Source organism: Protopterus annectens, chromosome 7.part0 (genome assembly GCF_019279795.1).
Source record: "Protopterus annectens isolate FY-2018-M chromosome 7.part0, PAN1.0, whole genome shotgun sequence".
Taxonomy (NCBI): Eukaryota; Metazoa; Chordata; order Ceratodontiformes; family Protopteridae; genus Protopterus; species Protopterus annectens.
The window spans coordinates 1,855,641,791-1,855,655,635 of NC_056739.1; the positions used below are offsets into that span (position 1 = coordinate 1,855,641,791).

Sequence of the window (13,845 nt, forward strand, 5' to 3'; positions counted from 1 at the left end):
TGGCTGCAGCCCCTCTGATTCTAGCTTTACCCTCTTTATTCATTCTTTCCTTCTCCTCAACTGCCTTTCCCAGGTACTTGAAGCTGCTAACTTGTTCTGCCCTGATTTCTGCACCATACAGTAGTACTGGTCACACTGCTGTTCTGTACACCTTACTTTCAGTATTCTTTGGCATTCTTCAGTCACAAACGACCCTGCCACTCTGTGCTATTTAGCTGCAGTCCTTCAGTTTCTAGCTTTAACCTATTTATTCAGATTTTCCTTCTCCTCGACCACCCTTTCCATATACTTGAAGCTGCTAACCTCTTCTACTATTTTCTCTTCTATCTCAATCTTCAGCTTCTTCTCATTCCCCCCTTTTGCTGTCATGACAACTGTTTTGTCTGTACTTAGGTTTATTCTGAGTGCTTTCAGTTTTGCATTCATTTCCGCTGTTATTTGCTCCTTTTCAGTATCTGCCTGTAATGCCACATCACCTGCATATAGCAGCTTTGTTAATATGTTGTATCAACCCTGATTGCTAGTGTCATCCACTACCTGAGTAAACAGCAGTGGTCACAGAGATGAACCCTAATGCACATCCACTCCCAGTGAGCAACTGCGATTCTGAACACTGTTTGCACTTGTGTCATTCGGTCCTTGTACATAGCCTGCAATAGCTCTATTGTTGTTTCCAGGATTTTAAACCATCAGAGAACTGCTCCAATAACCTTTCTTGGGAACTTATAGCATGCTTATACCAAGTTTAGGTATGTCCAGATGGACTATGTCCTCACCTCTAGCTTCTTCTCAACTATCTGTCTCACTGCAAACATTGGGTCAAGTTGTACTGTATCTCCCATCTTACATTCTGCTACTTTAATAAAGTGATATAGTCATGGTGACATCAACTCATTGTCCTTGCATAGATATTGTCTGTGTCATGAGAGCTAGTTGCTGTTGTTTTCTAGACATGGAAAAGGTATTTGACTGTGTACTGTCACACATCCTGAGGGAAGTGCTGCAACAGTATGGAGTCCCATGGCCATCACCAAATACATTTTGGTCTCTCTGTCTGAGGAATGAGGATTATGTTTTCAATGTTAGTGTTATCAAATGTATTCAGTGTAGGGGTTGCAGTCTACCAAGGCTGTACCATGCCTCTCCTGTTTGTAATTTGTTTTCTGGTCAGGATATCAAGGAAAAGTCATGGACTGCACAGTATCCAGTCTGGGAAGCATGAACGTCATATCTTTGTTGTTTGAACATGATGATTCTACTCTCAGTGGATTGTGATCTGCAGCATGTACTGTAGTGATTCACTGCAGTTCTTGAAACAGGATGGATAAAAATCAGCACACCCAAGTCAGACATCAAACTTGCCTGTAAGACAATGTGGATTGCTCTCTCCAGGTTAGAGGTTAGCAGGTGCTCCATTACAAGAATGAATGTATCTTGTGGTCTTATTCATAAATCACTGGTACCAGTGGATTGCTGACGTGATGGCAGTAATGGAGGCACTATTTTAGAAAGATGTGAGTATTTGGTCTGTCTAAACACTTTTACCTATGATCATGCCCTTTAGATTGTGACAAATGGGATGAGATACTGGATACAATAGAAGAAATGGGGCTTCCCACAGAGGGTAGCTGAGCTCACTTTCTACTGCAGAGGGAGGAGCTCTGCAAACCAGAAGGTCCATGGAGTACAGGTACTGATCCTGCATGTGAACAGGGGTTAGTTGAGGTGGTTTGGTGACCTAGTGAGACTGTTCCCTGGGTGAATTTCATTCAGCCCATATGCTTGGGTAGACTAGGGGTATATTGGAATAATTATATCTCTCTGCTTGTTTAGGAATGCTTCGGATCCCACAGCATGTGCTAAAGATTGCCTCAGAGTAGGAAAGTCTGATCTACTTGCTCAGTTTGCTAACTCCACAATCCTCAGTGGATCAAACAGCTTATAAAGTGAGGATGAGGGTGAATGTCGATAATTTAAAGAAGTGCTCCATTGCACAGAATAATAAAGAATGGCTTCAATCCTCACATAGAACTGGGCTCATTAGCAGATCATAGAGGAATAAAGCATCTGTGATAGCTTTCAAGTAGAGTCTTCACCCAAAAAAAAACAAAAATTCTGTAGGGAAGGGCAAATGTGCTTATTATTGGAGTTTGGTAGATCATGGAATATACAGCCAGCAGAGCCATAGCTAGCAACTCTGACACGCTTTACTTTTTCTTCATCTGGTGGCATCCTCAACTTTAAGTTGAAGAGCAAAAAAAACACTTTTCTCCTTTGAAAACATGGCACGTTTTTGGCAAATCAAATGGCCAGTTACAGCTTATACCACACATGAAGTGGTGAATTTCAGTCCTGGCCACAAATATTGTATTGGTATTCACTTTTGCTGATCTCATCCTCTGACCCCTTTCGTTAGTGCGGCTGCTCCATTTGCTCCCACCCTAGATATGCCTCTGTATTAATTTGTCATACAAAACATCACCTTGGCACCCCTATGAGAACAATTAGGGTCTAATAATCTCATCAAGTTGGCTGTTACATTTGTGCAGTTAGTCCAACTAGGTTAAATTGTATTTATTTAACATTTGTTTACCGGGAAAGTCTGACTTGGAACAAATCCAATTTTCAATGTAGGCCCAAGAAAACATTCCAGACATGTCTTTATAACATGGGAGGAAACCCACACAGACACAGGGAGGACATGCAGACTCCACCCAGAAAGCACCCCAGCCAAGAATTGAAGTGGAGAATCTCTTGCTGTGAAGCAACAACATTACCACGGCACCACTGCACTATCCCATTAAATGGCAAAAAATAAAACATCTTTAACACTGATCCAAGGGTAAACAGAAAAGTAATGCTTCATTAGTTTCATGCTGTGAAAGTCATGAATTGCTTTTTTGTGGTTTGATAAATAAAGAAATTCAGTGTCAAGCATTCTCTTTTACACTGTTAATCTGTCAGAATATCCATCTCTCTTTTGAAGTTTAAAATTTTCCAAGATATTTAATGCTCTGCATCTCTGTTACTATCTCTGGGTATTCAAAATGAAAGCAATTTGCCAGACAGCAGCATACAGTCCTTATAGGATCCTTTACTAGTCAATGAAACTGTGGCTGATTCTGATCTTTGCTGATCTCACAGGCTCTGGTTTCATCTTAGATGTGGTGCTAACTCTGAGATTACTGAGCTTTTTAGGAAGGGACGTTTTCCTCTTGTTCAGACCCTGATGAGTGATCTTTGAGTTAGTATACAATTGTGGGACTGTGAAGGTGCAGTAGACCCTGTGAAAAATCATGTTTTATTGCTGTTAATTTCAGTTGCATGGATCACCCGATATTTTCTTTGTTTTGTTGATTCTGACTTATTTTTATTTATTTAACATTTGTTAACCGGGAAAGTCCGACTTGGAATGAGCCAGTTTTAAGCGGAGGCCCAGGGAGAAATTATCCAGACGCATGCTTTGTAACATGGGAGGAAACCTGAGCACCCAGAGGAAACCCACATGAATGCAGGGAGGGCATGCAGACTCCGCAGAGAAGAAGGCACCCAGCTGAGAATTGAACCAGAGAACCTCTTGCTGTGAGGCGACAACGCTACCCCTGCCCCACTGCATCATTCATTTATCTATTTATCTATCTATCTGTTTATCTATCTATGTATCTATCTATTGCATTTGTTTATTGGGAAGGTCCACTGGGCCTAGGTGAGCCCATTTTCAATGGAGACCCAGGGAGAAAAGCTCCACATATATTAAGCAGTACACACATGAAATAACAAACAGTACAGAGTATATACAGTCACAATGCTTGGTGTAGTATGAACACAGGTGCAGACTTGCAGGACTTATTTACATTGTGAATTAGGTTACAAGAACTAAACAGTACACACATGAAGTAACACACAGTACAAAGTATATTTAGTCACAGTGCTTGGTGTAGTATGAGCACAGGTGCAGACCTACTGGACATATTTACATTGTGAATTAGGTTACATGAACTAAACAGTACACACATGAAGTAACACACAGTACAAAGTACATTTAGTCACAATGCTTGGTGTAGTATGAACACAGGTGCAGACCTGCAGGACATATTTACATTGTGAATTAGGTTACATGAACTAAACAGTACACACATGAAGTAACACACAGTACAAAGTATATTTAGTCACAATGCTTGGTGTAATATGAACTCAGGTGCAGGCCTGCAGGACATATTTACATTGTGAATTAGGTTACATGAACTAAACAGTACACACATGAAGTAACACACAGTACAAAGTATATTTAGTCACAATGCTTGGTGTAATATGAACTCAGGTGCAGGCCTGCAGGACATATTTACATTGTGAATTAGGTTACATGAACTAAACAGTACACACATAAAGTAACACACAATACAAAGTATATTTAGTCACAATGCTTGGTGTAGTATGAACACAACGTACAGATTATTTACATACACAGTACATATCTGCATTATACAATTCCATTAATAAAGATAATAAGATTACACAAATAGAGTATCAGTTGTGTGATTATTAACTGATGGAGGTTTGTAGGCATGATCAGTGGAATTTTATGAAGACAGAGAAGTGCATGTGAAGTCAGTTATGATAAGTGACAGATGGAAGAGAGTACAGGTATAAGGTGGAATAAGGTAGGGTTGATAGTGGAAGGAGACAGGTTTTGGAGAATGTTGTAGTGGCACATGTACAAAGCCTAAGAGAGGAGAGGTGTTGTCTGAGGGATTTCTTAAAGAGAACAGGATTGCTGGTGGTTCTGATTGAAGGAGGGAGGGAGTTCCATAGTTTTGAGACAGTGAAAGAGTAGAGCATCTGACCAGCTGAGTGATTTGGCTCATCTACTTTCAGCAGCACTCTGTTTTCTAAGAGGTTTGTTTGGGTGATATGTGATCAGCAGGGAAGAAAGAGAAGGGCAAGCTGATGGTTTATATATAAGTTTATATGCAGTAGTTAGTTGTAGATGCATGGGATAGTGCAGAAGTTCAAGCCAGTTTAATTGACATAGGGATGAACACTGGTGGGGTGAGAATTTAGCATTTGTTACAAATTTAGCAACCATATTGTAGCACGCGGTGGTGGTGCTGTGGTAGCATTGTCGCCTCACAGTAAGACGCTGCCCTGTTCGATTCTCAGCTAGAATGACTTCTGCGTGGAGACATGCGTGAATGGGTGTACCTTCGTTGAAGGTTGTGCATCAGGGCTGGTAACTCGGCACGTAAAAATCAACTACCAATCATTAGCAGACTGGAGTTCTGCTGTGGCGACCACTAACTGGGAAAAGCCGAAAGACACAACAGCATTGTAGCATGAGTCTAGTTTGGTTTTCAGGGAGGACTGTATGTTGATAAGGATAGGGGCACCATATAAGAGAAAAGGTAGCAGGGAGGATGAGACTAGGGCCTTTTTTGCAGTGAGATTAAGGAAGGTGTTGTGTCTGTAGACAATACCCAGTTTTTAGTGTGATTTTTTGATATTGCTGTGGATATGTTGGTCGAATGGAACAACTTCAATGATAGTGTTGTTTTGGGAATGGACAGAGAGTTCATTCTTGTTAACTGGGGTGTTTTTGGGGGGTGAATATTAGAAGTTTAGTTTTATTGGGGTTTAGGGCAAGGTGGTTATTGGACATCCAAATTTTGGTTGATGTAAAGCCATTTTGGGTAAGAAGTTGTATCTCAGATGTGGATTTGGCAGTGGAGATGATTGTGGAATCATCTGCTTATTGGATGACTGTGTCTTGAGTAAGAGTGGCATGGAAGTTGTTAATGAATATGCTAAATAGGAGGGGGCCCAATATGGATCCTTTGGGTACACCTGTAGTAGTGTTTAGGAATAGTGAGAAGGAGTGTTGCCATTTGGTGGATTGTTACCTATTGGAGAGCTAGTTTAAGAACCAGTTTAAGGTTGTGGGTGTGATACCCAAGTTGGAGAGTTTGGATAGAAGAAGGGGATGGGATACCATCTTGAAGGCCTTCAAGAGATCAAGGAAGAGTAAGGAGACAAAGTAACCAGCATCACAAGGCCTATTTACTGTGTCTGTAAAGGAAATGAGAGATGTGCTAGTACTGTGACCTGGCCTGAAACAGTGCTGCATGGGAGAAAGGATTTGGTTAGCAACCAGATGATTGAGAAGCTGGTAGTGAACACATTTTTCTAATATTTTGGAAATGGGAGAGAGAATAGCAATTGGTCAGAAACTGGAGATATCAGAGTTGTTGCCACCTTTATGAAGTGGAAGAACATAAGCGTTTTTCCATATATGTGGTACAAGGGACTCCTGAATTGATCTATTAAGGATTATGGTGACAGGGTAGGCAATAGAGTTTGCAGTGAGTTGTAGGACTTCTGCTGGTATGTTGTCTGGTGCATTAGTACAAGGTTTGAGTTTAAGAAGGAGGTTTTTTTTTTTTTATAATGGAAGTAGATATAGGTGAGAGGGAGAAAACAGGTGGAGAGGAAGTTGAGGAGTGTGATGAAAAGGGTTCAGCTAGGTTGAGTTTTTTTGTGGGAAGGTGGTGTTGAGTTTAGCTATGGCATCAATAACATATGAGTTAAACACTGAGGCTATTTCAGCAGGAGTTTTGTCTGTATTGGGGCATATTATTTGAGCCTAGATGAAGTAGAGAATTAATTGCACCTCAAAATTTCTTAGGGTTTAGTTGATATTGATCTTGAACAGTTTTTGTTTTTAATGATTAGTCATTTTGCCTGATTGTGTAGCTGTTTATAATGGATGAGGTCCAATGGATTTTTATTTTTTGCTAAGTTTTCCAAGCTTTGTCCCCTTATATCATGATTTGCTTTGTGGGTTTGGTAAGCCAGCTGGCATGTTTAACCTTTACTCTTTTTTGACGGAGTGGTGCTAAACTATTTAAGACCCTAAGAAATATTGAAATGAAGAATTCAACAGCATTGCTGAAAGGGAGAATTTATTGTAAAGGGATTGATATCCCTTATTGTTTATGGGATTAGCAATAAACTGTGGATTCCTTTCTCATGACTTCTGGTATGGTCTATAGCGGTTTCACTTCATTGGTTTAATAACTCCTGAATTCACTGTTAACAACTCTTTTAACCAAACCTGCCTTTGGTTATAAAATCAAGAGACCAGATGTTTGTTTCAAGAAACATTTAAATTAAATTGAAACACAAGCTTTCTCAAAGCCTACATACACAGAGGTCCGACAACCCCCCCCCACCCACACGAGCGAGCACGCATGCACAATTGCACACACATACATACAATTGATATATATTTTATTAATGTATTATGTACTATGTTTTCCATTCATTAACACATTCCTTCATTCTATGATTTCCTGATTAATCCATTTCAATCTGGGCTGGAGGGTAGGATGGAGCTTATCCTGGCACTTTGTAGATGTACTGCAGAGACATGTATCATAGGTGTGGCAACAGGGGCACCAGTTCATCTTGGGATGGACTCTTTCTCTCTCTCAGTTTCTCTCTCTCTCACACACACCACACACACACACAGACAGACACACACACACACACACACACACACACACACACACACACACACGCACGCACACACACGCACACACACACACTCACTGACTCTTACATGCACTTCAGTGGACTGTTAATTCACCCCATAGTGCATATTATATAAGAGAGAACTAAAATCACTTTGTAAAATCTTCTGCCAACACTTGAAGGATGTTCTGACTCCACAAAGAATTTGCACAGTTAAGAAATTAATTAGAGAACCAAGCACTGATTTGGCAAATTTAATGAGATTTCACTTTTTATTTTTTGCGTCCTGTCAGGAAACTATTTTAAAAGTAGTAGGAAGGTGAGCAACAGGTTTTCCAAGATAGGATTTCTTCTCACTAAAGCTGTTTTGCAGAAAAATGAAAGAAAATCTTTCATGTCTAACTAAACCTCCAAGGAAAAGTATTTAACAATCCTCACAAAGTGAAATGGGTTTACAACCAAGCTACAAATTTTTGTCTGGAATACATACAATTGTCTTCAAAGGACTGTGTAAATAACATCAGGGATTCAAAAGTAATACTTCTGTGGGTGGCAAGACCCCCACCGTTTCTTCACTGCAGGCTAAACTATAAAGTAATCTCTGAGGCTGCATGAAAGACAATGGAAATACTAAGGTTTTGACAGCACTGAAGCATTTTCTTTTATTTATTGTTTTGTGAATTTAAAAAGGGATTGTATATTTTTTCTACAACATAGTCCTTGAATCTACATGCCTGAACCACTTGTGGTATAGAAAAATGTTCATATCCTGAGTGAAGGTATGGATAGCCCTGAAGGCAGACTTTCTTAACCTGAAGTTTTACTTTTTCAGACTGTGACGCTCTGACAGAGACTATATTATCTCTACTTTATTCAAGAAGTGTGGCTATAGATTCATAGGTTCATAGGTGTTTAGGTTAACAACCATCAGGGCCTTTTTAAGCCTAGCCATGTATCCCAAATCTCTGACAAACTTTTATACCCTCGATGAGTGTAAGCAGGGGCTTGGGAGATGAAACATTTACAAGCAAGGGCCTGGGAGATGAACCATTTACAGGTTACCTGTGCCATTAGAGACATAGGTACCAAACCAGGGATGAATTTCCTGTTTTCCATCCAATTGTCCAAGTTGCACTTGAATTGGGTTGGAGGGAAATCTGCTTCACATATGGGGAGCCTGTTCCAGAGACAGGGTAGTCTTTGTGATAATCACCTGCCTCTCCAGCAGGTCCTATTTATATCTTAGGCAAGTTTTAAGTCTTTAGAATGGGTATTTCTGGTGCTGCTTGTTTTGTGGATATGCAGGAGGTCCCTCACAGTTGGGTCTGACAGTGTCCTGTATGCTAGGCATAGATCTCCCCTCAACAGCCTGTAAGAGACAGAATACAGGGATAGGGCCTTGACATGGTCTGCACAGGACATTTTACTTATACCGTGTATTCCTTTAGCGAAGAACCTCTGTGGATGTTCTAGTTGTTGGATATGCCTGGTTAGGTACATACCGAATGGGGCATTTTACTCAATGATTGATCTAATGAATGCTGAATAGAGTGGAACAATGACTTCTTTGGATCTAGATGCCATACCTTTGTTTATAAGTTGTGCAACACAGAATGATTTCCTCACTACTGTAGACACATGATGGCCAAAGTCTAGATAACTGTCTATGTGTTTCCCTAAGTCTCTGACTACTGGGTCAACTCTAAGGGGTATGTTGTCAATATGATAGTTACTAGGGGTGGATGACTTCCCAAAGAATACTATTATGCATTTCTTAGCATTTAGTTTTAGTCCATGACTCTGACACCAGTTGTTTGTCTGTGTCAGCCCTTCCTGAAGAACGTTTGTGTCAGTGTGTGATTCAATGAGAGTTCCTAATTTGCAATCATCTGCAAATTTAGTCATCCAGAGATCACTGACATTGGACTTAACTTCAGAGAAGTAAAAGCAAAAAAGGAGAGGTCTAAAGACTGATCCCTGAGGGACTCCACTTGTGACTGACCTCTTTGTAGATGTGGACTCACCAGTTCTAAATTCCTGGGTTCTGTCTGTGAGTCAGTTGGCTATCCACTGGGTGACAAACAGGTTTGCACCTAACTTCTTAAGTTTGTCAACAATGCCTCAGTGTGATATTGTGTCAAATGCCTTGGCCAGGTCACGGTAAGCAGTGTGAACCATTTTGACCTCATGTATTGCTTTGGTGACCTTCTGAAAGAAGTCCACCAGACTGAGTAGGCATGACCTGCCCTTGATGAAACTAAAGTGGGTTGAGTCCAGTGTCTGGAGGTTAACTATATCATTATTGATCATGTCCATGATAATTCTTTCCATGGCTTTGCATATAGGACTAGTGAGACTTGTGGGTCTGTCATTTCCAAGGTCTGTAGATGGCCCACCTTTGTGCAGAGGGATGACTGTTGCTGTTCTCCATCCATGAGGCATAAAGCCTGGTTGGAGGTTGCAGTTAAATAGCAATTCCAGATAAACTGATAGGTCATGTTTCCTGCTATTTAGAAGGCATCCTGGGATATTGTCTGGCCCCATTGATGCAGTGTTCTTGGTCTTAGAGAGAGCATTAAGGACCTGTTCCCTAGTGATAGCAGGGGGAGTTATATTTGATGATATTTCCTGAGTGAAGTTTGAGAGGAAGAGAGGAGTAAAGTTGCAGCTGAACGTATTGGCCAGCAGGCTTGCTATATCTTTTGGCTTAGTATAGGTGGCTCCATTTACAATGAGCTCTGCACACAACTGTGTATTGCCATTGAGGTTGTGGATATAACCTGGGAGGCCAAATTTACCTCAAATTTGGCTTTGGTAACTTTATTTGTCCTCTGATTTGTTTGTTTAGTTTGATGAGAGTACTTTATCCTGCTGGGTGCTGCACCTCCTAATTTTTGCCATGATTTTCTTCCTTCTGTTATACAGCCTATTGTCTTTGTGATTCGACCAGAGTGTCTTGTTTTTTGAGTTAGGTCTGTATGTCTTCATGGTGGATACAGATGCCTCTATTCTGCTATTAACATGTTTGTACAGGGTTTCTTCAGGGAAGACATTACACTGGGCATGTGCAGCACTCTCCCATATCAGTAAATTAATAAAAGGCATCATTCTGCACATCCTTTGTACGTTAGTTGTGATCTTTTTTAAAATGGCCACATCACAAAAACAGTATATAAGTGGTTTCTTTTAATGTCTTCCATACTCAGCAAGTTTTTTTCCTGCTGTGTTTAAAAATTACTGATCCTAATGCCAACTTCATGTAATTGAATAGTAAATTGTACAATTTATGACAAAATGTAAAGAAATTTTTTTTTTAATTTTTTATATTGTGACAAGTAGTGATTTTTCCATATACCCACCGTCCATCACCCGTGCTATAGTTGCAGGTATAATATGCCCCAGTAAAGGCTGGTTGCATCATTTCTGCACATCCTGCATCTCAAAGTGTGGTTTAACTTTTCCTGTCCCATGTTGCTGTAAAATTTGAAATAAGCCAGTGTTGTCTCAGCACAAATTCTCCTTTCAATTAAGGAAGGAGATGTGGACTAATTATTTTGTCTTTCAGCTGAGAATCTGGCACGTGTCACTATAAACCTAAGTCACCAATTGCCAGGGAAAATACCTTGTAAATTCTCATATTAATTGGCTAATCCTATGTATTAAGTTCTAATATGCCTTGATGCAGACCACAATAGGCTCTAATCTGTACTGTGAGACATGGTTCTGCAATAATATAGATGTCATTACAAGATACATGAAAATATCACAATAGGCAGACGGATTATTTTGCAAATTTAAAATAGCCAGAAGGGATCTCATACAACAGCACTTATCATTTAGTTTCTGATTTAAAAAAAAAAAAAAAAAAAACAGTATTATCATTCTTTTTTTTTCTTATGTAAACATTGAAGTGTTTGTGAGTCTACTGTGACACATACAACGCATATGGGTGTATGTGTGAAGACACACACACTCACACAAAACACAGAAGTTGCTTGTACCATTTAACTTTGTTTTCTTCTACCCTCATCCATTTACTTCTGCTCAACATGCCAGCATCATTTCAGTTTTCAATACTTTTATTTTTTTTTTGTAATTTGCAGAAAAAAAGTGACATTCTGGAAAAGCAAGAAGACACTGCATCCTCCTTTCTCAGTAAGTGAAAAATACTTTGCATAATATTAATATGGCTTGCATTGTTATTATAACTGGTTATAAAAATGCATTACACAGGAATGGCTTGCTACTTTTGTGGCCAAAAGACTTAAAAACTGATTAGCTTTTAGGTTGTTAGAAATGGGGAACTTTACATTTTGTGTCAATTTGCAACAGTTTGCTACCTTAAAAAGGTAACATACAAAAGACCCAAGCTTAGTAGAACATTTATTGTATTTTTAAAATTAATAACACTGTAGCTAGACAGCTGTCTAATGCTGATGACAAGCAAAGTACTTTAAGTCCAAAAAAAAAAAAAAGAAACTGTCTGCAATTACATTCATTAAAATATGCTTATCATGGCTTGCTGAACTAATACATCTTGTTTACTGACAATGTGCCACATAATTTCAGCAAAGATGGGAGTGAGGATTAGACATTTTTTTATTCATTTGTTTGATAACCAAGTAGTAAACTGGTCCAAAAAAATCCCTTCTGGTCACAATTTAGCTCAAATATAAACAAAACAAAATGCAGAAGCAATTTACATAAAGTCGCTACACTAAGGACGTAAATATATATAGTTAGAAATCCATGGTCACCTAAAATTACACACAAAAAAAGGAAAGAAAAAAGCTGAATAAGTATGAGCAGTTATGGCTCCAGTCCAGGTACAAAGTTAAAGTATCAGACAGCTAAGCCAAGAGGAGAACTTAGGAGTACATCTATATGTACATTATAAGTCATTATATGCTGCACTAATCCTAAGTCAGAGTAAATCTCTGCATTTCAAAATGGGTGACTATACATGATATGGGGGTAAGAGAGTAAGATAACCAATGGGAGGTGAGTTCTTGTATGAGAAGGAAGCAAATGGTAATTACCATCAGGCTAATAGCCACTCTCTAGGATGAATGGACTATATGAGATCTCCAGGCAAAGTATTCTCAGAAGAGTCCTTGCCATACATGTGAATGAACTGTCTAGTGAGACCAAAAGGGGCAAAATACTTCTGCAAGTGCCGTGTGTTAACTGAAGTGTCTGAGCAGTTGCAAGGTTACATGTTGTATATTTTGGGGACTATATCAGCAGGATTTGTCTGTTTCTCTTTTGATAGACCAGTGAAATGAATTAATTATATTTTCAGAGATTCTTACCAGGAAGGAAGAGGAAGAGCAGTCCAGACATTTGATGCTATACAGAAGGTACTGTAATTTTTCTGTAATTTGTTCCATGTTGTGAAGAATTTCAATGTGGCAACCTGTTAGGATCAAAGTGTATACGTTATATGCAATATATACAGTTGATAAGAGGAGGTGCAAAGTGATCCATTAAGAGAAAGTTTGGATAGAAAACAACAGCAGAATTAAGACAAGCATTTGCTGGCAATGGCAGCTCCTATTAGTAATTACATGAGGCAATATGCGTATGTATTGTGCCCAGGCATGTAACTATGTCAGATGTTCTCCCCCTCCCATCCATCTCACCAGGACAGGCTTAAAAGCTAAAGTAGATTTAAAGCTCACCAAACATTCTTGTTAACCAGCATCCACTGCAACCATAGTAAAAGCAGACATCTTCAAGTCAAGTTAAAATCTGATTTATTTGTCGCTTACACCATCCATATTCCTTAATAAGGTCATACCTCACTGTACCTAACTACTCCTTTAATATTTTGAGAAACGTTTCCGTACTCTTGCTTGTGGTTAGTACGCTAACTACAGAGTTTTGGTGACCCGTTTTATATGAAAGTGCAATTCATTTAAGAGAACATTGAACTTGTGTTCCGGACTTACTACTTCAAGGTGCCTGCTTTGCGTGTTTCTTTTCTGTTTTTTTTCTTTTGTGCGTTTTGAGAAACTGAATCAAATTGACTTCTGTCATCTCTAACAGACAACCCCATTTTCTAAGCCCATCCTCACTGATTAGCCAAGCCATAACTTTATCATAGGTTCATAGGTTCATAGGTAAGTACTAGGCTATCTGTCCGAGGGCATCTATAAGCCTAGCCAGAATGGGTTAGCTTTTGCCGCCCCCTTAGATTAGTTCCCTGTGCCTTTGACCAGCAGAGCCATTAGTTCCTTGTGCCTGTGTCTAGCAGAGCCACTGCAATGATCCCCAGGGTAAATTTTCTGTTTCTCATCCACTCGTTGAGGTTTCTCT

At 39.5% G+C, this 13,845-nt stretch overlaps 1 long non-coding RNA gene across 3 annotated transcripts in view; it reads left to right on the forward strand.

Moving 5' to 3' along the window:
* The window catches only part of LOC122807252, a 1,461,171-nt gene that overhangs the window by 855,294 nt on the left and 592,032 nt on the right, over positions 1-13,845 (forward strand). For all 3 annotated transcript variants that reach the window (XR_006365609.1, XR_006365610.1, XR_006365608.1), the window contains 2 exons: positions 11,631-11,682; positions 12,830-12,887. This is a non-coding gene — a long non-coding RNA (uncharacterized LOC122807252). The remainder of the gene's footprint in view (positions 1-11,630; positions 11,683-12,829; positions 12,888-13,845) is intronic.